This window comes from Microtus pennsylvanicus, chromosome 13 (assembly GCF_037038515.1).
Source record: "Microtus pennsylvanicus isolate mMicPen1 chromosome 13, mMicPen1.hap1, whole genome shotgun sequence".
Taxonomy (NCBI): domain Eukaryota; kingdom Metazoa; phylum Chordata; class Mammalia; order Rodentia; family Cricetidae; genus Microtus; species Microtus pennsylvanicus.
The window spans coordinates 70,137,774-70,161,259 of NC_134591.1; the positions used below are offsets into that span (position 1 = coordinate 70,137,774).

The 23,486-nt window shown below is 48.3% G+C and overlaps 1 protein-coding gene across 3 annotated transcripts in view; it reads right to left on the reverse strand.

Annotated features, from left to right (window-relative positions):
* Pla2g5 (phospholipase A2 group V) overlaps positions 1-23,486 on the reverse strand; it is a 124,911-nt gene that overhangs the window by 95,693 nt on the left and 5,732 nt on the right. The window contains exon 1 of one of the 3 annotated variants that reach the window (XM_075945348.1): positions 14,817-14,962. The exons of 1 other annotated variant lie outside the window; for it this stretch is intronic. The gene's annotated coding sequence lies outside the window, so the exon portion shown is untranslated. Of the gene's footprint in view, positions 1-2,240; positions 2,484-14,816; positions 14,963-23,486 lie in introns of those variants that run through there. One more of the 3 variants, XM_075945347.1, reaches the window with a different exon arrangement.

The window sequence follows — 23,486 nt, forward strand, 5'->3', positions numbered from 1 at the left end:
CCTGGCCTCCAAACACAGCATTTTAGACTCCTGGGACTTCTGGCCACGGAGCTGGCCTTTGTCCAGGAGCACCTCTGAGCTCCAAGGGCATTCCTGAGAGTGCTGTCCCCACACAGCCTGTGCTCCGAGGCCTCCAGGCACCCAGATCAAACTGCCTGAGACACGAGTTTCCACAGTCATCCCCTCTGCTGCTTTTCTGAGATTGTTCTGAAGTAAAGACGCCAGAGCTACACACTGGGCATCTCCAATGTGCCAGACACCGTCCACGTCACTCCCAAGCCAGCCATGGCCTTGACATGGTACCTAGGGGCAAGCCCCTATCTCTCCTCTTCAGTGGGGATTTGTCAGATGAGAGGATGGATGGGTAACAATTGTTGATTTGACAGATTCAGGAACTGTGAGGCTGGCTCGGTGAGTTACAGCCCTTGCTGTGCAAGCATAGAGATGTGAGTGGCTCTAGCACCCACCTAAGGCAAGCTGGGTGTGTTTGCATCTGCCTCTACTCTAGAGCTGTGGGGCACAGCCCTGGGATTGGCTGACTGTCAGCCTGACTCATTCCGGATTCTCCAGATTCACTGAGTGAGTGCCCTGTCTCAAGGGAGTAAGGGGGCAGGGTGATAGAGCAGGTCGCCCAGTACTGCTCTCAGACCTCTGTGCTCACATATAGCATGTGCACACACACACACACAAGAGGGGGGAGAGGAAGGAGGAGAGAGGGGGAGGGAGGGAGGGAGGGAGAGAGGGAGAGAGGGAGAGAGGGAGAGAGAGAGAGAGAGAGAGAGAGAGAGAGAGAGAGAGAAGGAGAGAGAGAGAGAGGGAGGGAGGGAGGGAGGGAGAGAGAGGGAGGGAGGGAGGGAGGGAGGGAGGGAGGGAGGGAGGGAGGGAGGGAGGGAGGGAGGGAGGGAGGGAGGGAGGGAGAGACCTTGCATGGGTGAAACAGTTGCCCAAAGGTTTAGCCCAATCTGGTGAATCCCTCCTACTGACTCTCCAATTCTCTGAGTTACCTGGTTAACTCTGTTTTTTCCCCCTGATTTCTCTTAGTCTTACTTTCTTTCCCTCCCCTTCACTCCCCTCCCTTCTCCTCATCCTCCTCCTCTTCCTCCTCCTCGTCTTCTTCTTCCTCTCTCTCTCTCTTCCTCTCTCCCTCCTTTTTTTTTTCTTTTGTAGGGATGCCTGAAATCCAAACTGACTTTGAACTATGTAGCCAAAGCTGACTTTGAATTCCTGATCCCCTTCCCTCCACCCCTCGACTGCAGGCAGGCACCAACCACCATGGCCAGCTTATATGGCGCTGGGTGGCACCCAGGGCTTCATGCATGCTGGGCAAGCACTCTGCCAACTGAGCTACATTTCCAGCCCATATATTTTCTTTCATACAGCTTTGACATCTCAAGGATCTTAATGAATAGAAGGTGCCCATGTAGGCTAGCCAGTTCGTACACAGCTAGCACCCGGCTTTCCTGTGGGCATGCTTTTCACATGCCAGACAAGCAAGTCAAAACCTTCAGCCCCAGCACCCACACACTTAACTCTCGCAGGCAAATCCAATCAGTGTTAATCCGGTGGACCCTCGAGAGAAGCCCAGAGCTGCCGAGGCGAATCTCACTAGCCAACCCATTCTGCTCCCTCTCTTGCCCTTCAGACTCATGCCGGTGACAACGCCACCCAGTGTGACCCTTGGCTCTGTAGCCCTCTTCTCCTGTGGACCTGCTCTCCTCACCCGGGACTCTACAGTGCTCCTTGGGCTGCGCCGTTGCTGTACAGAGAAGGGAGTCCCTACAAAAGAATTGCAAAAATGAGGCACGTTCGGGAGAGGAGCTGGCAGTAGGCACCTGGAGACAGCTGTCCAGCTGACTGTCGCTAGAGCCCAAGGCAGCCCCGAGACAAGGCTGTGGCTTGTCTGTTTTTATCTGATGATCACAGGGACACTGGCAGATAATTTCAGAGTGGAGCAGGGCTGCGATACTGAAAAGCGGGAAGGCCAAGGCAGACGAAAAGGAAACACAGGGGAGGCTGTGGAAACCAGGGAGCTGCCAAGGTCATGTAAGGAACTGGTCCTTCAAGGCCACATGAGGGAGCCCCGTAAGCCCCAGACCCCCATTTCTATCTCCTGCCTGGAAAAGAATACCATGGTCCAGTCAGCTTTGAGATGACGGCGGTGCACGATGCTGTCTCTGCTCCCCACAGAGGGACAACCCCCACTCACCCCTACTGGGCAGCCCCAAGAATGATAGTCTCACCTGAGGGCCCCTCTCTGTCCTCAGTTCCAGAGAATGGGCAGCAGCTGGGCCTGCTTGGTTTTAAGCTGGACTTGGCACCTCCCACAAGCTGCCTGGGCCACCTCCAAGATTCCTGGGAATTCAAAGACCCCCTGTTGCTCTTCCCTCTAGATTCTTGCTGCAGGCCTCAGGGCTGGGTAGCTTTGAGGAGAGATCTCCGGAAGGGACTGGCTTGAGCTGAGCTGGTCCAAGACTGTATTCCCCACCAGAGACGGAGCCCTGGATCCCCACCCAGGCACACTTCCTCTGCGACAGTAAGTCTTTGTGGAACGATCCAGTCTCTGGTTCCTTGTGGTTTCCAGCCACAGCAACAACTTCTATTTTGTTCTGTCTTCTTCGGTCTCAACTCAGAGCTGGGTCACTCACAACTCTGTCTTCCTTCTCTCCTTCGGCCCCAACTTTCTCTGGAGCCTGTAAAGCGCCCCCACCCCGGGGACAGTGCAAGATGCCACTTCCCTAGTCCAGCTGGTACCACCGTGGACATCTGACTCACTCACTATGGAATCCTTTCACCAGCTTGTCCTCAGGAGCTACTTAGTTCAAATCTAGACATTGTCACTGCCTGAAAACATCATCTCAGGTAGGTTTGCCTGCTTGGAGGAGCTGCGCTGAGCCTTAAAGGAACCAGTGCACATATTAACACTGGTCACAATGGTCAAAGTCGAACACTGTTAGCAAATGAATGAAGGAGTGTTCTAGAAACAGGACGTTGTGCACTAGTGTGAATCAAGATAACTCCACCACCATCATCATCATGGCCATTATCATCTCCTCCTCCTTCCGCTCCTCAGTGCAGCTAAACTGGCTAGCCATCAAGCCCCAGAGATACCTAGGATGATCAGTGTATGCCACCATACCTAGCTTTATTTTAATGCCAGGGATCAAAGTTGGAGCCTCATTTCCTTGTGTGGCAAGCACTCTGCTGCCTGAGCTATCTCCACAGCCCTCCTGACTTTCTACCCTGCCTCCCTCCTCTCTCTCTCTCTCTCTCTCTCTCTCTCTCTCTCTCTGTTTTATAGCGAGCAACACTCATGACCACTTCTCTCCCTAGGACCTAACCACATAGCCCTGGGAACTCAACGCCATAAAAAAAAATACTTGTCTACTGTCTGCCAGACACCGAAGAGGGTCCAGTGCTGATGGAGACAGAGCCCCTGCCCTCTGGAGGAGAGAGACCCTTAGCAAAGGCACATTTTTGGCAGTGACACACGCTGTGGCCAGCACCATCTCTTCTGCGTTCTCATTCCTCCTCCTTGACCAATTGTCTTCTCCCTGGGGAAGGCTGGGTGGGGGTGTGTGGCCATGGAACATGCAGAGATCAGCGAACAGGTCACAGTGGTTGGTTCTCTTGAAGATAGAAATCACAGAAGCAGGCTTGGCAGCAAGGCTTTACCTGCTAAGCCAACTTGCCAGCCCCTCAAATCACTTTCTCTATCACAAACACTTGCTGGCCTCACCATCTGATACGGGGCAAAAAGGAATAAATAATAGAAGAGAAGGCGATATGGATGTGTGCTCTTACATATAACATTTATAATAATGGCAAAGGCAGAACACTGTCAATATAAATGAGTGATAGAATGTTCTAGAAATAGGGCACGCGCATGCGCATGTGTGGTGTGTGTGTATGCACACATGGGTGCATGCGTGTGTATGTGTGCGTGCGTATGCGTGTGTGTGTGCATGCGTGTGTGTGCACGTGTGTGCATGCGTGTGTGTGCGTGTGTGCGTGTGTGTGTGTGTGTGTGTGTGTGTGTGTGTGTGTGTGTGTGTAGCAGAGTGCTTGTCTGGCCTGTAGGAATCTCTATGTTCTGTCCCTAGCTCCAGTATAAACTGGTTCTGGTGGCGCACACCTGTAATTCCAGCATCCGGGAGGTGAAGGCAAAGAGGGCCATCCTCAGCTACAATATCAAGTTCAAGGCCAGCCCAAGATATTGAAACCGTATCTCCAAACCAAAAAAGGACCTCCTCCCTTTGTCTCTGACGGCCTTCTCTCACTTTTGTTTTCCTCTAAAGGTCCCATTTCTGGGGAGACACCTCCATGTCCACTGATCTTCACCCCTCCTGGTCTGGATTCTGCACTGCTGCAAGCCTGGCTCCCTGAGGTTCACTCCTGGGGTGCCCAGGGTATTTCACCTCCTCCAGGCTCTCCCTCTGCTGGCACAAGCCCCTCGGAGTCAGCCCCCTGTCTAGAGCCTTCCCTGATCCTGCTACCCCACCCTAACACCCCAGACACAGGCGGACTCCCCGCCACACATACACACCCTGACTCGCTCTCAGGAGTGTCTCTCCTCTCACCCCTGGGTGAGCCCATCAGCGCTCAGGGACTTGCTCTTAGTCCTGAGCAGATGGTGTCTAGGTGACAGGTGCCTAGGTGGGTGTGCGGGCTAGGCTCAGTTTGGTAGGAGTTTTGGCTTAGCAAGATAGGCTTAATGACCAAAGGACAGACTGTGGGAATGAGAGGACACAGTGCCAGTCAGAGGACCCAAGCTGGCAGTCACACGCCCCAATTCCAATACGCACATTGTCACCCTAGCAGGGAATTTAACAGCTCAGAAGTATAGTTCTCTCACATAAACTATAGGGAAGCTATGGCTGCTTCAGCAGTGACAAAGAAAGCCTGATGAGATGGGTTGGGCTCTTGAGGCCAGAATTCCTGTGTGATCCTGTCTGCTCAGTCCCAAGAACGGCTTGTCACGCTAAAAGGGTCCCCAGGAAATCCCCATGGGTTGGACCAAGCGTCTCATAACATATTTGCTCTCTGGAGTTTTCTGGATCCAAGAGCAGAAGGCCCAAGAAAGGACACCTGGATACCCCTGCTCCAAGAGCCCATGCTTCCACAATAACCCTGGCCTTGGAATACAATTTGTGGCCCCCAGGACAGTTCATCCTGGGATCCCTGGTAGAAAAATCTGCTTGGAGCCCTCCTCCTGCAGGATGTCCTCCAGGATTCCCTCTGCAGGAAGCTGGTGGGTCTCAGGAGCATGCTGGATCTCACCATATTCAACCGTGCCCTTGGGTCCTTCCTGCAGGAGGGGTTCCTGCAGATGGTGGCTCAGGAAGGAAAGGGAGAATTCAGGGTATGAGCACCCGCTAGATCCAAAGCCAGGTTGGCGTTTGCAGTCTTCTCAAACCGTCTCCGAGTCTTGGGACGCGCGTGGGTGACTACACTCTGTAAGTATGGGATGGAAACCGCAGGGCGGCTGTTGTGGGAGAGCTTGCCGGGAAGACCCAGCTAATGGTAGGGCTTCAGAACCGTGAGCCTGAGCTGCTGCCCAAACACCCAGTGCTTTCGGCTCAGACAAACGCGGAAATGGAAAGCTGAGCCCCCGTTAGTCACAAGCGTGCGAGATCTCAGGGGTTTCAGAATAACTGACCCAAGACCTTTGCTTACTTTCAGCCCAGGCTCTTGTGGAAGCTTGGGTTCTCAGAGCAGGAGTGGCCAGGCATCCTTGCTTTGGCCTAGGTACCAGCCTGCTCCTTTTAAACCCGCCAAATTCCAGAGAGCGAATGTATGGTGTGTTCTCCTAGAAGGGAGAACATGTGGCTTAGCCCATGTGGGGCTTTTTTCAAAACACGTAACCAGGACTGGGACATGGCTCAGTTGGTAAATTACTTGCAATATAGTCATGAGGACATTAATTCGATCCCCAGAACCCACATTTAAAAAGAAAAACAGACATGACGGCATGTCTCGGCAATCCCAGCATTAGGGAGGCATAGATAAGGGGGTCCCTGGGGCTTGTTGGCCACCCAGTCTACCCCACTTGGCAGTTTCAGGCCAGCAGGAGAGCCTGTCTCAAAAGAGAAAGGGTGGACAGAGCGTTAGAACCAACAGCCAAGGTTCTCCTCTGGTCTTCACATACGTAAGTCCTCATGTACCCATCCACACATGAACACACGAGCATGCACACACAAACCAAAAAATATGTAGTAGGCCGCCAATATACCAGTGTTGAAATCTTAAACAAGACTCTAAATTTCCGACCTCTCTTAAGGCATCTGGCATCCTGTGTTGGCCCCAGTTTCCTGTGTGGCAATCCCCGCCAATCTTCATTATCAAAGAGAGCTCCCTGCTGGGGGGTATGGGGAATTCTCTAGTGATCTGTCTCAGAGCTCAAAGAGCAAAGATCATCCCTTTGGCCGTCTCACAGGTCAAGTGCTGAGCTCCAAGCCCCATATACAGTAGTTGCTCAAGTCAGTGCGCAATAGAGCTCAGAAGGGGTACCCACGCCAGGGGAAGAGGAGACACCTGTATTGAAACCCGCAGGGTGAGGTGGTCAGTTGTCAGAGCTTTCCTACCCTGCTTTAAGCCCTGAGTTTAGTCCCCAGCACTGTGTAAACCAGGCCTGACAGCAGACGCTGACATTCCCAGCACCTGAGACGGAACCAGGAAGATCCAAAGTTCAAGGTCACCCTCAGTCACAAGTTCTAGTTAGCTAAGAATACATGAAACCCTGTTTCTAAGGGCATGAACCGGGTGGAGGGCATTGAAATTGAAGGGTATCCGGGGTAGAAGGAGTGGACTATGCCAGAGCCACAGGCACCTTCAGGGAACTGAAAATAGCTGTGGAAGGGCTGGCATTTAATGAATAACTGCAAGGGAAGAAATTGCTCCTGAAAACCTCCCAGGCTCTATAGCCAAACACATCCCACAGTGGACCATCCCCTGCCACCAGCACCAGGTCCCTGAACTGAGAAGACGTGTAACCTTGGACAAGTTACTCAATGACCCCACGTCTCAGTTTGCCATCAGGAGTAATGGGGGCCAGTGATTCTTCCCTGTTCTGAGATGACCAGGTGTTTAGGCACGCAGGATGGTGTTGATAAATGTTGCCTATTTTCAGTGTGTGTGTGTGGTGGGGGGACACTCCGGGTTCACTAATCACAGAAAACAATAAATATCTTTAATAGCAAGTAGGGATCCTGGAAGAGCTTTGGGGAGGACAGGCCTAGCATGTAGCTATGGTGTCACAAGGGACATAGGCAACCAGGCAGAGAAGTTCAGTCTGCTGTCTTTTGTTGTAGAAGGCCTTGATCAAGTCCCTAAGAAGAGACTCTGGTTGTTCCAGGCTTGAAACACACAAGGGGAGAGGGGTGACAAAAGCCAGTTTCCATGACATCACCTGCAAAGGGCACTTTGAACAAGGTGGCAGAAGAACAAACTATGGGAACTCCAGAAGATCACAGACCACCCTGGAAGGCAGGAGGAAACACAGAGCCCAGCCTTGGCCCAAACAGACTTCCGGAAGAGCAGGGGACATGGGTCACAGGACATAGGTAGAGGAAGTGGCTGACTGGCCTTGTGAAGGTGGCTCAGGAAAACATTGTCTTCAACTCTCTGAAGGACTGAGGACATCAAGAAGATCACAGATAAAACATGGGGCTCAGATGGACGAACCAACACCAGCTTCCCAGCTTTATGGAGCTGAGGTTTGCCTTAGGCCAAAACAGCTCACCTGTCCTGGGACGAGAATGAGTTGTCAGGGGAGACTGACTCTCTTGTCCCTAGTGTTGCAGGATATTTTCACACTGTGTGAAAATGTATTGATGTGGTTGGTGCAATAAAAAGTTGAATGACCAATAGTTAGGCAGGAGGTAAAGGTGGGACTTCCGGGAGGAGAGAGAACTCTGGGAAGAAGGAAGGCAGAGTTGGGAGCCAGACACAGAGAGGAAGAAGGAGGCACAAGATGGAAGTGAGCTAACACCAAGAGGCAGAATATAGATTAATATATCTGGGTTAATTTACATCATAAGAGCTAGTTGAGACAAACCTAAGCTAAAGGCCAAGCTTTCATAATTAATAATAAATCTCCATGTCGTTATTGGGAGCTGGCAATCCCATAAAAGACAGACAGACAAGAAAGTTTGCTACACTATAGGACACTTTCTATCCGCCAATGGTCAGGAAAAGCAATAAGAAGCGGGATGTAGGGAGGGATAGAGTCGGTGGGACACTCCCCAGTGCTCTATCAAGCCAATCATTGCAACACCTCCATGCTACTCTGTAAAACTGTCCATCAAAGACCCAGGGGTGTGGCTCAGTTGGCAGAGCACTGATCTATACAAAACCCCATCTGCAGCACTGCCTTAATGAGATGTGGTAGTGAACACTGTCAGGAAGCTCCACACAGCCCTGCTCCTCCCATTCCAGACACCGCCCTTGAGAAAGCCCAGCTTCCCTACCCCACCCCCCAGAAGCTCAAGACCATGCCTATAGGCTATTAAAGAGGCTGACTCCCAACCGGCCAGGTGGGTCTCCCTTGCGGCTTTCTTTTCTCTCCACCTCCGCCCCCACCACCTGAGAGTTGCTTTACTCATTAAACCTGGACTTTTAAATCTTTTTTTAACTTATTTATTAGGTATGGAATGTTCTGCCTGCATATATGGCTACAGTCTAGAAGAGGGCCCCACATCTCATTATAGATGACTGTGAGCCACCATGTGGTTTCTGGTAATTGAACTCGGGACCTCTGGAAGAACAGCCTCTTCTTAATCTCTGAGCCATTTCACCAACCTGTGGGCTTTTAAATCCTAATTCGGCTTGGTTTGATTGGCTGCACTGGTAGAGAGACTTAATATCGGGGTAGGGAAACCTTCCACACCATTATGATCCCAGCACTTGGGATGTGGAGGCAGGAGGATATAATGTTTCAATTGATTGGCCAATAGACCTCAAGTTGAAGTCCAGCCTGGGTTATAGGGTACAGTGTCTCAAACAAATAAACAAACAAAAGGTGTGAGGGGGAATAAAGTAAAAACATTTTAGTATTTTTGTTATCGTTTGCTTGCTTTGCCTCTGGCATTTTGTTGTTCTTGTTGTTTTGGTTTTTGCTTTTGTGGTCCAGGCTGGGCTACTCACTATGTATCTCAGGCTGGCAATCCTGCTGTTTGAGGCTCCTGAGCACTGGGAACACTAACTTGTGCCACACAACGCAAGTATTAGTATATTTTATTGAAATTATTATCTTATTTTAAATATATGGGTGTTTTGCCTACACATATAGCATGGATAGTGCCCACTGAGATCATTAAGCAGGTGTCCAATCTCCTGGAACTGGAATTACAAAGGCTGTGAGTCACCATGAGGGCGCTGGGAACAAAGCCCAGTCCTCTAGAAGAGCAGCCGGTGCTCTTAACCACTGAGCCGAAGAAAACTTTTGTACCCGTCAGTCAGTCAGTATATGACCTGGAGGGGTCTATTGGAAGCGTCATTCCCTCTGTATTCTCGACCCCCTCCCCACTTTTTCTTCAGGCCAGAGTCCTGTTCAGTGACATGGCAAAGAATGACAAAACCCACGAAGTGGGAGCCAGACTGGGCAGCAGGTGCTCACCACATCTGCGGTTGCACCCGTGGGGCAACTGGGTTGTCCCAGAACCTTCACGTGTTTTCTACCCAGATTTCTTCACAGAATGCCCTCTAGAGTACTCAGGAGTCATAGTGCTCTTGATGTATTAAACTCCAGGCCTCATCTTAAATGCCACCTCTTCCAGGATGTGTGAGAGCCAAAGCTACATCGTAAGTTCTAATATCTACTCCATAGAGAGCCATGAAACAAAAAATGCCTCTGCTCTGCCAGCCCCTTGCCCAAGAACAGACAGTTCATGGAATGCTGGAGGCTGTTGTTTATGGGCAATAACAAGCCACGTGACTTCACTCCCCTAAACAAGTTTGTTTGGCCTGTCTGCACCAGACATGCTTGGTCACATGTGGGTGGGAGGTTCACAGGCAGGAAATATGTCAGGATGTATGCCTGCCCCTGATTGGGTGTAGGCTGAAGGTCAGGATGTATGCTTGCCCCTGACTAGATCTGATGGGAAATAGAAAAAAAAAAGCTGCTACAAAAATTGAGTCAGGGCCATTTTTCTGGGCAACCAGAGAAGGACCTGGCCAGTGTCCACCCTCCTGGATAGTATGTAATTAAAGATTCCTTAAAAGTGGTCTTATTCTAGACTGGTGGGGTGAACAGTTGCTTTCTCAGATTACCTACCTAAGGTCAGCAAGCTTGCTTTCTTACCTTCAAACCATAACGTGCTTCAAACCATGACATTGTCCCAGAACTTGACTTTCTTAGACAATCACACATCTGTCTTCTTTACTGTATGAAGAATTTGATTGAATGAAATCTTGGAGCCTGGCGGAAACTGGCTCCACCTGGGTTGGAGCCCAGCGTCAGCCTGGCAGCCAGTCTTACGGACACACATGGCTAGCCCTCCCTCTCCTGTGGTTCATGGCATGGCACAGTTCGGATGACAGTCACAGCTACTGCTTAATCCCTGGCTCCAGGACAACTCTGGAGCCGTCCTGGGGAGGAATGTGTAGCTATTCATTCTCTTCCCTTTAGCAATCAGACTGCAGAAGCAATGGATCCCAAGCTTCTGCTCTTGACTGTCCTAAATGGCACCTAGGGTCCTGGATCCCTATACCTGAGGTACCCACAGCTTCAGTCCAGACCATTTATCTCTAACCACTCTAACACTAAGCAGCAAGTGGTCCCCAGGGGAGGGGCTGAGGCCAAGCTTATCCAGATCCAGCAGCCCCACATCATGTTTAGAAAGCAGTATTTTTCCCTGGGAAGGGCAGGGGTGAAGAGCCTTTCAGAATGCCTGCAGCCCCTGGAATGACATGGACTCCTTCCTTGGGCCCCTGCTCTTCCATAGCCCGAATAATAAAAACCATAGACAGATATTGGGGTTCACGTTGAAGATCAGAAAAGCAAAGCAGCCAGCCACTGGCTCTTACCTCTACCTCAGACCAAAATGGGCGATCCTGCCTCCACCAGTCCTAAGACTGAGACTAAGACCTGGCTCCTCCCATTTTATATTCCTCTCTAATGTTGGAATAAAAGGATGTGCCACCACTGCCTGGCCTGTATGGCTTTCTGGTGTGGCTGCTTTGCATTCAGATCTGCAGGTAAGCTTTGTTCATTAAAACACAAATAATATACCACCATACGCTTCTGATATTCCCTCTTGGCTGCCTGAGATCATCCTTCAACCTCTCCACCTCCATGAGAGCACACAGCATGTCCTGCCTCCATTTTTTTTTCTTTTTCCATTTCTCACTCTTTCTTTTTGCCTCTCTCCCCTCAACCCCTCTTCACCTGTTCAGCTCCTGGTTGCCTTCTATTCCCTTATTTCTGTCATCTTTCTAGCTACAACACACTCATCCCTTAATAGCTCCTTAGTAAGCACTTGGACACAGCTCTGAAGAGAGCAAGCGTGGGCTATCTTAAGAATGCTCCATGCAGAGAGAAGTGCAAAGATCCTGGGGTAGAAATCTGCCTGGGAGCTGGAGAGACAGGCAAGCCAGGTCTCCCTTTGGTGAAAAACTTTGAACTACAAAGACCCAACTCTGAGCCCTCTGAGCACCTGGAACTGTGAGAGCTGAAATTATATTTTAAGTTTAAATTGCTGTGCTTAAGAGAGCTATACAACAAAAATGCCTCTAACCTGTAACCCATACTTGCCCAAAGACAGATAACTCCCTGGAACACTGGGGCTGTTGTTTATGGAAGATAACAAACCTTGTGTTTTCATATAGGTAAACAAGGTTGGTTGCCCCAACTGCACAGGATGTACTTGATCACATGTAGGTGGGAGGCACATAGGCAGGAAGTATGTCACGATGTATGCTTGGCCCTGATTGGACGAAGGCAGGAAGTATGTATTCTTGTGAATTTTTGCCTTTATAATTACCTGAGCAATTTTGCTTGCAGCCATTCTCTGGGAATCTCAAGTATGGACCTGGGTAGTTTCCATGATCCTGGCCAGTAACTTAAGAAAGCTTGGTTCAAATTTGACTCAAAACTGTGGTAGTGAGTGATCTTATTCTCACCCAGGGGGTTAAAAGAACCTATTTGTGCTGTGATACCCACTCCAACAAAACCCCTAGAGACAGGAATTGTGTTTTGTTTTGACATCTTCATGCCTCATGTGGGGCAAATCCTTTTGTCTATAGGGTAGATACAATTGTGTTGTTAAATCAAATGTTTTGTCAAACAGCACCTCTGTAAAGCTTGCCTCAAAGACTTCTCTCTAAATAGTAAACTGAAGCTTAACTTGACACACAAATAAAATCTATTTACAAAAATAGTCACCCACCCAACAAGTAATGGAGCCACCTAGACGCTCACCAATAGAAGAGCGGGAGGTGTGCACAATGGAGAATTATTCGGCAATAAAGGACATTACATCATCTGTAGGGAAATTGACAGATTGGAGATTATCACGTTAAGGGAAGTGGCAGGGACATAAAGACAAATGTCATGCTTCCTCTTGTGTGTGGAATCTGTCCATCCATCCATCTACCCATCTGTCTATCAGTACTCATTAGAATGATCCATACTACATGAAAGGACTAGGGGACTGTTGAGATACAGGACCAGTAATGGGAGGGGAGAGAGAGAAGAGTGGCTAATGGGTAGTGAGTGATCAGAGGGTGTGACACGCAGGCCCAAAAATGTCATAGTGAGAGCCGCAAGATGCCTCGGTGGGTGAAGGGGCTTGCAGCCAAACCTGATGACCTGAGTTCAATCCCCAGGACCCACTTGGTGGAAGGAGTGATCTGAGTCTTACATATTGTCTTCTGACCTACACACACACACACACACACACACACACACACACACACACCACACCACACAACCACACACACACAAACACTGGCTTGTGCAAGTCTCCACACTCCCAGAAAATAAATAGATATGCATGATAAAAATCCATCACTTTGCACAATGAACACATGATAGTGAAAAAGTTAGCATATTCTCAATGTAAGAAGCCAAAACACATTGCCTATGTGAATATTTGGACTGGAGGTTCAAGTATTTTTGTTTGTTTGTTTTGTTTTTAATAACCCAGTCCTTGGGTCATCACAAGCTCCCCAGTGTTCAAACCAGGTACTCACAACCCAGTGATTTCTATCCAGTCAGGCTGACTCCCTCCCTTTCCACATAACTTCCCTTCCTCTGGCTATAAATACAGCCTGCCCTTGTCAGGGTGGGGCATCCTGAACCACTCTGGGTCTGGAGTGTTGCCTGACTCAAATCTCCACCACAGAGAAGGCCTGTGGCAAGCTGCTAACTAGCCTTGTCACTTTCCCCCACAGCAATACAGTTGTTGCCGATCTGAACACAGAGAGGCTCACTCTGGTCACAAAGCACTTAATCTCTTAGTTGAACCAAAATGCCCCTATGTCAAGGCCAAATACCTTCCAGAGAGGGGCACTCAGAGAAGGGAGGATGCAGAAGGGAGAAGAAAGAGTTCCTTGTAGGATCCAGCCAGCAACGGTGTGGCACCTTTCTCCGGATTGCATGGTTTGTGCCCTGGGTGAATGGCATATAGAAGTTAAGGGGATGTTAACTAAGGCAGATGAACCTTTCCCCAAAAGGGAATGTTTTCTTCTGGTTTGGATTAGAAAGAAATCCAGGGGCTGAGGAGATGGTTTGCCCACACAAGTGTGTAAGCCTATAGACCCGAGCTTGCTCCCCAGAACCCATGTAAAGAAAATGAAACGAAAGAACACAAACAAAACCCAGACACAGCGTTTGTGCCTGTCATCCCAGCACTGGGGAGAGAAGGAGCTTACAAAATGGCCAGTGTATTCAGTCAGTGAGCTCCAGGCTAAGTGAGCCCTGTCTCAAAAAATGAATTGGAGATATGATTGAGTCAGACACCTGAGGTAAACCTCTGACCTCCACATCCAAACAATGCATATGCACACATGCCTATACATACATATATATGTACATACATACACACACAAACATGTACATACATCTGAGAAAGCTGGACAAGCCTTCAGGTGAACATAAGCATGAGGCATAACCCACCCTGCCCATAACCCTTTCTGCCCTGGCTTTGTTCATTTTAGGAATGACCATCTGAGTACCCTTACTTTAGACATGACCTGCCTCAGGAACTGTCCCAGCCCTGGTCTGATAAAGTTGCACATAAGGGGATCCTGAAGCCCTAGGAGCTTCCTCTGGCAGAAGCTGTGGCCACCCCTCCCCTGGCCCCTCTCTGGTTCTTCAGACCCCACCTGTCCAGATTCTCTCTCTCTCTCCAGTGCACTGCCTCCCCCTCTTTGAGGCTCCTCTCTCCCCATAACTGACCTCTTTGGCCTGATCTCAGCTCCTGCTCCCAGGGCTGTTCCCATGAGCAGTCTTAGTAGTCAGAGTCCCCAAGTTTATGGCCTGCAGTCCAAGCATTAGGCCCCCAAGCTGCTAAATAGGATGGACAGACTCTGATGCTGTCTGTGGGAGCACACAGTGAACGCTGGTCTCCAGTCACCCTGCTCAGCCCCCAGCAGCCTTCATGGTGGCAGAAAGTCCAACAAAAGAAGAGACTGGCACAGCCCTGGCCCTTCTAGAAGCCCCAGGGCCCTGGGCAGTCACCCAGCACATTCCAGCAGGGAGGGGAGTGGTCCAGCCCCAGGTTATCCAAGTCACAGCCTTGTCCTCCCCACAAGCCTGTGCTAATCCCTTCAGTCCTGACTCACCCCCATGGAACCTGCACTGGAACTTGCTTCATTACCTGAGAGACTGCTAAGAGCCTTGACTGTCTGAGGACCCAGGTGCCTTGGTATTGTCCTGGCCAGGAGGGTGGACACAGATCCTGCAGTTGGGATGGCTCCTAGGACAGTGGAGAACTAGGTGTTCCTGAAGCTACTGGAGAGGCCAGGGTGACTCTGGATGCTGGGGCTGTGCCTGGAGATCCCTGGCAGAGAAGCACAGTTTCAGTTTCGATTACTCCAAAATGCTTTTCTGAATAACAAGGGAAAATCTCTGTCTGGCTGGGGCGCAGACTCACAGATTCTGGAAAGCCATGGCTCCTGGGGAAGTGCAAGTCCAATCCTGGACAGTGTATACAAGCAGGCTTGCCACCAACATCACCCAAGTGAGAGGCAGATAAGCTAAGAGCAAGAGGAAGCAGACATCACTCCTTACCCTGCCAAATCAACAACCAAGAAAAAAGAGGAAGGCCCTCCATGGCCTCTGCATCAGCTCCTGCCTCCAGGCTCCTGCTTCATGCTCTGGCTTCCCTGATGATGGACCTGTGTAACCTGTGAGCCAAACGAACCCTTTCCTCGTCAAATTGCTTTTGCTCAGAGTTGCATCACAGCACCGGAGAGACAAATTGACAACGACATATTGTTATTTTTTATAAAGATATGGTGGTGGGGGACCGGTCCCTCAAGGGATAGTGGTCCCACGAGGGGCATCGGCAGCTCACGCGAGGCCTCAGCGGGTTCCAACGGCGGGTGGGAGACTGTGGAGAGTGAGAGACAGATACATCGTGCAGAGAGAGTTTGAGTATAGTTTATTTAGTGGGTTATGGAGGGGAAGAAAAGGGAGAAGGGGAGAAAGGAAAAAGGGGAGAAGAAGGGAAAGAAGTTACCTCTACAGAAGAGGAAGGGGAAGATAGAGAGCCCACTGGAGGGGGGTGGGGAATCTGCTTACCTTGGTGCAAGGGGATTTGGGAGTGGGCAGAGCTTGTCTCTTAAAGGTACAGAGCACCCATGTGACAGGGAATGTCAACAAAATACTAACCCATATGCACTAAACTCTGTCACATTCCTGTATGCAAAGGCAGAGACAAATCTAGATACAGTACTAGTGGGAGCTTTGATTTCCCTGCTCCCATGGATGTATCCATCGATCCTTCAGGAAAAAGGAAACACCTAAGACACTCCAGACTTACCCTGACAAAGCTATCAGTGCAATCTCTGTCAAAATTCTACCAAGATAGACAACAAAATCCAGAACTTCATGTGGAATCAACAAAGTCCCAACCGGTCAAAGCCAGCAGGACCCTCATAGCATCCTAGACTACGGGACTCCAACATCACGGACATTCTTCGCATTCCAGAAAGAAATAAACACCAGAGAAAGTGAAAGAGGCTGGCCAGCTGGTGTCATGATTTGGATTGTAAATGTCCCTTAAAAGCCATGATGATGACGGCCTGGTCCCCGGCCTTGACACATTGTGAAATGATGGAAATTTAGCAAGATAGTGGACATCAGGGAAATCCCTGGGGCTGTCAGGAAAGGGCTACCCAAATCCTTAATGTCTCTCTCTCTCTCTCTCTCTCTCTCTCTCTCTCTCTCTCTCTCTCTCTCTCCACCATTTCTAATCTTTCACCTTTCTGTCCTGGGAATGGCAGCCCAGCTCAGGCAGAGCACAGCCTGTTGTCTGCCTTCACAGACAAACATCATCATCTTAACCAAGTGGTTCCTCACGGCTGCCTGCAGACCGGGCAGCTCCTTTCCCCCTCCATGACTTCCACTCAAGTAAAACCACGTTCCTGGCTACACCATGGAAAAGAACTTCAGGATAGTATAGAGTTTGAGTTCATTAAAAAGGTGTTTTTGACCTAGATTTGAAGCTCAAGTACCCAAGAGAACAGTGAGACTCCCCCAAGTATGGGTACGGGCTTCTCGAGGGAGAGTTGCTCAAGGGCAATAGCTGCACACATAATCCCTCGGCTTTCTAATTCCCATCACTAAAAGAAAATAGTTCGCAGCAAGTTGAAAGGTTAAACATTTCTGTAGTGATATTTCATTTGTATTTTAATAAATAAAGCTTGCCTGAAGATCAGAGAGTAAAACAGTCATACTGGTCAGCCATAAAAAATAGACAGTGGTGGTACACACATTTAATCCCAGTAGAAACCCTAGTTAGCTATTGACACTGGGCGCTGATGGGTTCATGTCTTTAATCCCAGTACTAGAGAGGATTATAAAATGGGAAGAGACAGGCCTCAGCCTGAGGATTCCTGGAGGCAGGATCGCCATGATCTATTGTAGAGTTAAGAGCCAGTGTCAGGCTGCTTTGCTTTTCTGATCTTTGGGTTTAACCCCAATATCTGTCTCTGCATTTCTATTATTTGTAGTACAATTGATGCCCAACATTTGTGGCACAAATTCACAACAACAAAAAAAACTATCAGCACAGGCCGCAGCTACACGTGGGGCTCCTACTGAAGCTGGAGCCCCACCTGGCTAGGCGGTCTCTTTTCCCCCTCCCCAAGACTCTGAGCAAGTTTGGTATTTTTCTGTCATATCTTTCATGCAGCCCTCCAACATATGTGCTTTTCCTGAACAGTCCCCTGTGTGCTTTTCAGAGATTTGCTGTATTATGTTTGTTTTAGTTATTCTGAGTGCTAAGATACAAGCCTTAGAAAAACCTAATGAAACAGTTCACAGAGATATTCAAATCCAAACTGATGGAAGAGTTACTTTCATTGGTTAATAAAGAAACTGCCTTGGCCCATTTGCTAGGCCAGCCCTTAGGTGGGTGGAATAGACAGAACAGAATTCTGGGAGGAAGTGAGGCAATCGCCATGCTTCTCCTCTCTGGGTCAGATGCGAAGAAGCTCCAGCCCAAGATGGACGTACACTAGAATCTTCCTGGTAAGACACCACCTCATGGTGCTACACAGATTATTAGATATGGGTTAAAGCAAGATATGAGAGTTAGCCAGTAAGAGACTAGAGCTAATGGGCCAAGCAGTGTTTAAATGAATACAATTTGTGTGTTGTTATTTCCGAGGCATAAGCTAGCCAGGTGGCCGGGAGCAGCTAGATGCTCAACATATTGAAGAATCAAACAGCCTTTGGAATTCTCCTGTATTTGTTATTAAAACTAAATCTGGAGAGTGGAAAATAGTAACAAATCTAAGCTGTTAATAAGGTGATTCAGCTAATAGGTTCTCTACAGTCTGGCATTCCTTTGCCATCTCCGTTGCCTAAAGGATGGCCTCTTATAGTTATTGATTTAAAGTTTTTTTCTTTCCTATACCTTTTCAAGAAAAATACAGAGAAATTTTTGCCTTCACAGTGCCTACTTTCAGCCCTTCACAGCCTGTTAAGAGACATCGATAGAAGATTCTCCCAGAAGAAGCAGTAAATAGCCCCACCCTGTGCCAATATTTTATAAATCAGCCATTGGAAATAATATGCAAGCAATTTCCTTAGTCTATAACTTACCACTACATGGATGACATTTTGTTATCTGTTTCAAATGTAGATACTTTAGGGGGCTAGTAGACGGCTCAGAGGTTAAGAGCACTGCTGTTCCAGAGGCCCTGAGTTCAATTCCCAGCAACCACATGGTGGCTCACAACCATCTGTAATGAGATCTGGTGCCATCTTCTGGCCTGCAAGTATACATGCAAGCAGAACACTGTATATGTAATAAATAAATACATTTTTTTAAAAAAATGTAGATACTTTAGAAAGAATGTTTGAAGGAGCAAAGAAAATATTGCCTTGTCAGGGATTACAAATTGCTCTTGAACAAATACAAAGTTGAGATTCTATTAATTCTTTAGGTTATAAAATAGGTTTACAAAAAATTAGAACCCAAAAGGTGCAAATTAGGGGAGATCGATTGCAGACTCTTGATGATTCCAAAGATTGCTAGGAGACATTTTGCATCTATAGCGCATTATTGGGATAGGTCCTGGTGACCTGATTAATTTAAAGAAAACCTTACATGGTGACAAGGACTTAAATAGCCTCAGGGGAAAAATCAGCTGAAGCTGAGAGAGAACTGACTTTGATTGATGGAAAATTACAGAAGACACATGTGGATCCAAAACTAAATTGCATTTTAAGTTGTAAAATGGATTTGTGAGGATGTTGTCAGGAAGAAATACCCAAAGTCAGAGACAGAAGTTCTTTGAGCCCAGAAAAGCCACCATTTGCTTAGTTTACTTATCTTTAGTGGTTTTTGGTTCGAGATGTTTTAAGGAAGAATGCCCATCATCTCTGCAGGCAATTTTGGTTTTATCAGCAGTGTGTGACTCTGCCAGCAGGAATGACAAACCAGCCACATCTCAGGACACGGGATTTCTTTTCCCTATCCCACCTCCTCAATGTTCCTTCCATCCACCTTGCTATGAGTGACAAGTCTTGTTTTGTCTTAGAAATGTTTCCATCTTCCCAAGAACATTGGCTAAGGCTTTTGCGTACATAGCCTTTAGGATTTTTATCTAATTTGATGAGGTTTTTTTAATCATAAAATAGTTTGTATATTACAAAATACCTGTATTACATCTATTGAGATGGCCAGATGGCTTTGCTACCCCCTCTGTTGACACAAAATAAATTCTTTCATCAATTTGCAGATAGATACCAAACCATCATTGCATTCTAGGAATGAATCCCATGGGATCCTGGGTGTGACTTTTTTTAACCTAATATTGCATCTAGCTTGTGAGCATGTTGCTGAGGATTTTTGACTCTGGTCATCAGAGAGCACATTTTGGTCTTCGTTACCCTCATCCATCATGTGATTCCCATTTGAGCAGACATCTTGTTCAGAGATGCCCAAGGGCTTAGGTTAGACATGGGTGGAAAAAACACAAACAAGTGGACAGAATTCTAAGAAAAAGTCTTAAAAATGAGAAATGAAGAAATCCCATCTGTTGTCACCAGGATCCTTAGTATTGATGCAGTCCTAAAGACTGGACTTGGTGGGGGCCCCGGGATATATGGAGGGAGAGAAACCTTCTGCCTATTGCTTAGTAAGTGCTCCAGAACCTGAGAGACTGGACCAAGCGGGAATGTCCACCCCAGGGGATGAGGTCTCTGAAGGAGATGAGATCTCCCTGAACCTTGATGTAGGCTTCACATCAGCTGCTCAGGAGAGGAGCCTGGGCTAAAAGGAATGCAGGAGCTGGCAGGAAGTCACCTTACTTCATTCTGGTGTCCTTCCTCCTTTCCTCCCTCTTCCTTCCTTTCCTTCCTTCCTTCCTTCCTTCCTTGGAAGCGGCAAGTACAAATACTCCCCTCATTAACACAAATTATAGTCAAGTTTCCTACATCTCGGGAAATGGCAGGGGTCACCAGGGTGCAGTGGGTAAGCCTTGCTGAGAAAACTACCTTAGTGATCATGGTGTCTCCCCTGCCACGGTGGCTTTCTACTAATGCCAAGGCCCCCAAAATGAGTAGTCTAAAGGAGGCAAGATAGAAAGACCCAAAACTGGGGTGATATGAGACGGAAACCCTTCACCTAAGATTTGGTTGGTTTGTCCTTCCTGCTGGCACAGCCAGGAAGCTCCACACACTGGTGATAACACCAGAAGTGCCCACAGAGATGATGAGCGGTTTCCTAAAGACATCTCAACCGAAAATGTTAAAAACAATTTAATCCATGCCTACTGAGGACCCAAATGATTGCTAACCTTGATTTTATCACTTCTTATTCCCAACAACACCCCTTAAAAACCCACTTTTCAACTTTGTTCATAAAAGGACACCCTTTGCCTGGCGGTGGTGGTGCACGCCTTTAATCCCAGCACTTGAAAGGCAGAGGCAGGCTGATCTCTGTAAGTTCGAGGCCAGCCTGGTCTACAAGAACTAGTTCCAGACAGGAACCAAAAAAGCTACGGAGAAACCCTGTCTTGAAAATTCAAAAAAAAAAAAAAGGACACCCTTTGTGTGGCTATGGGATAAGGCCAGTTCAGACACCCTCTACTCTGCTGCCCAAGGACCTAGCTGGGGACATCTCCTTGGACACCTGGGAACCCCTATAGAGCCAAGCCTCTTGCAAGCCACACTGATGAATATCTTGCATATCACCATAGAAACTTCATCCGGCAATGGATGGAGATAGAGACAGAGACCCACATAGAAGCACTGGACTGTGTTCCCAAGGTCCAAATGAAGAGGAGAAGGAGGGAGAACATGAGCGAGGAAGTCAGGACCATGAGGAGTGCGTCACCCACGGAGATGGTAGGACTGATCTAATGGGATCTCACCAAGGCCAGCTGGACTGGGTCTGAACGAGCATGTGATCAAACTGGACTCTCTGAATGTGGCTGACAATGAGGGCTGACTAAGAAGTTGATGATAATGGCACTGGGTTTTGATTCTACTGCATATACTGGCTTTTTGGGAGCCTAGTCTATTGGGATGCACACCTTCCTAGACCTGGATGGAGGTGGGAGGGCCTTGGACTTCCCTCAGGGCAGGGCACTCTTAGGACTGGAGAGGGAGGGGGAGGGGAGGGGGAAGTAGGAGGGAAATGGGAGGAGGTGGAAATTTTTAATAAATAAATAAATTTTTAAAAAAAGAAAAAAAGGATACCCTTTGACCCTCCAACTTGCTGTGAACTACCCAGAGTGATGGAAACTAGAGAGGCACAGGACCAAGGAGTGACATTCCCGAGAGAAGCCCACATCCACACTCTAGGATTTCTCTCCTCCCCTGGGCAACTCTCTATTAAGTTCTGTACTTAAGGCCTATGCTTTAAGAGTCCTTCCATGAGCCCTGCTTCACTGCTAGCTTAGCCTGATACACTTTCCATGGCAAAGCCAAGAATCCAGCTTCACCAGAGCGCAAGGCTCTAAGTGGGGAAGGAAACTTTGCAGGCAATACTTCCTGGATTGCTGACTTCACCTCCCTCGCTGCTGACACAGGTATCAAAAATGGATTGGCTCAGGGCTCTGAGGCAGAGACCAGAGGAGCCCAGATGGTTGGGTCCTTCTGAAGGTGAGAGTCTGTCCAGGACTCTCCTGCCTTCTGTACTTGTTGGCATCTTGGGCTCCCTGGGAAGTAGAACTGTCACCCTGTGGCCACCTCACTGAACCCACTTTTCTTCCCCTTTCCCTAAGGACACCAAGGTTTATAGGGTCAGGGTTCTAATGAACTCATCTTAGCTATTCATTTCTGTAATGACACTATTTCCGAACAGGGCCGTAGCCTAAGGTTTCAAGATTTGAACAGGAAGTGAGGTCCAAAAGAGGAAACCATTCAACCAATAACATATTCAATAAAATCTGCCTTTAAGTAAATGAAATAAGCTCATTTTCAGAATATCAGAAGGACATCTGCTAGAATGACTCACATATAAACTACAGAATGATGCAATGATTTTGTTTATCAACAACATAAAAGAAAAATCCCTTCACTTCGTTCTCACACTAGATTCTCTGAGGGAATGTTCAGGAATAGCTGTCTTTCATTCCACCACTCAGTGTCCCAGGAGACAGCCTCCACCTTCAGCATCTTCCAAGAGGATCCCAGAAAAGGCACAAGATGCATCTGGTTTGGGTTTGTCCCGAACTGACCCTTTGAGCCCACCTCATGTCTGAAGCAGGTGTATGGCACTCACTTATCTACCATAGGCTACAAAGAGTGAGAGACAGCTGGGGTGCAGTGGAACCCCACAGCCTCTACTGTAGGAGTGTCTGAAGGACTGATGTCTGGTGCTTTACTTAAGGACATGGAAGCCAAATTCTTACCACGGGTGGGAGGACAGGGGGAGTAAGATGTTTAGTTTAGGAACTAAAGCACTCAAATCACTATATCCCCGAAGCCTGGAGAATGACGAAGATGTCATAGGCCCAGGAAACATTAAGAAGCCCACTGCCAAACTGGTGAGGGCTAGGAGGGACAGTGGTGGTGGCATTTGGTGGGAAAAATCAAGAACAGCTGCTGGATTTTTTTTCCAGGTTTAAAAATTCGTATGAAACTGTGCAGCCAGATTGGTTTACTTTGTGAAGCTCAGGTCAATGAGAGGCCCTGTCTCAAAAACACGGCAGACAGTTCCGGAAGAACGATATCCAAGGTTGTCCTCTAAACTCCACTCACGTGCACACACAGCTGCACACACAGGCACAACCACAGACACATAAACACACAGAGAAGAAAACCACATGCGATGAGAGATGGGGAGGACCATGAAGGGGAGGAAGAAGAGAATATGGAGATGCTGGGCTCTTTGGGGGACAGAGAATCCAGCCCATCCAATCCTGCCCGTGCTGGAGTGGTCTGTGGGGCCCCAAGAACTTGACTCCTGCAATGTCCTCAGCACCCCCTCAAGAAGTTTGTGCAGCCTTGGACCTCACAGAGGCTTAGCATATATCTTTTGTGATTGAATGAATGTTGAATGAAGGAAATGAACAAACTCTACTGCATCAATGTCCTCTTCCCTATTCGCAAATGTCACAATGAATTAGGAAAAGGAACATTCCTGGCTTACAAACACTCTCATTTCCACTGCTGACACAGTTCTTGCCCACTCCTGGGAGTGGCTGCTGGGAGGTGACCTCTTGGTTATACCCAGATTGGATAGAGAAACTTCCTTTGCCAGGAACTGAGCGCTTTTCTCAGCAGCCAGAGAGTTTCAAAATCAGCTGGATTTATTATAGTGTAAACCCATGGTTTGAAGGATTTTCCAGCTCTCAAGGCTGTC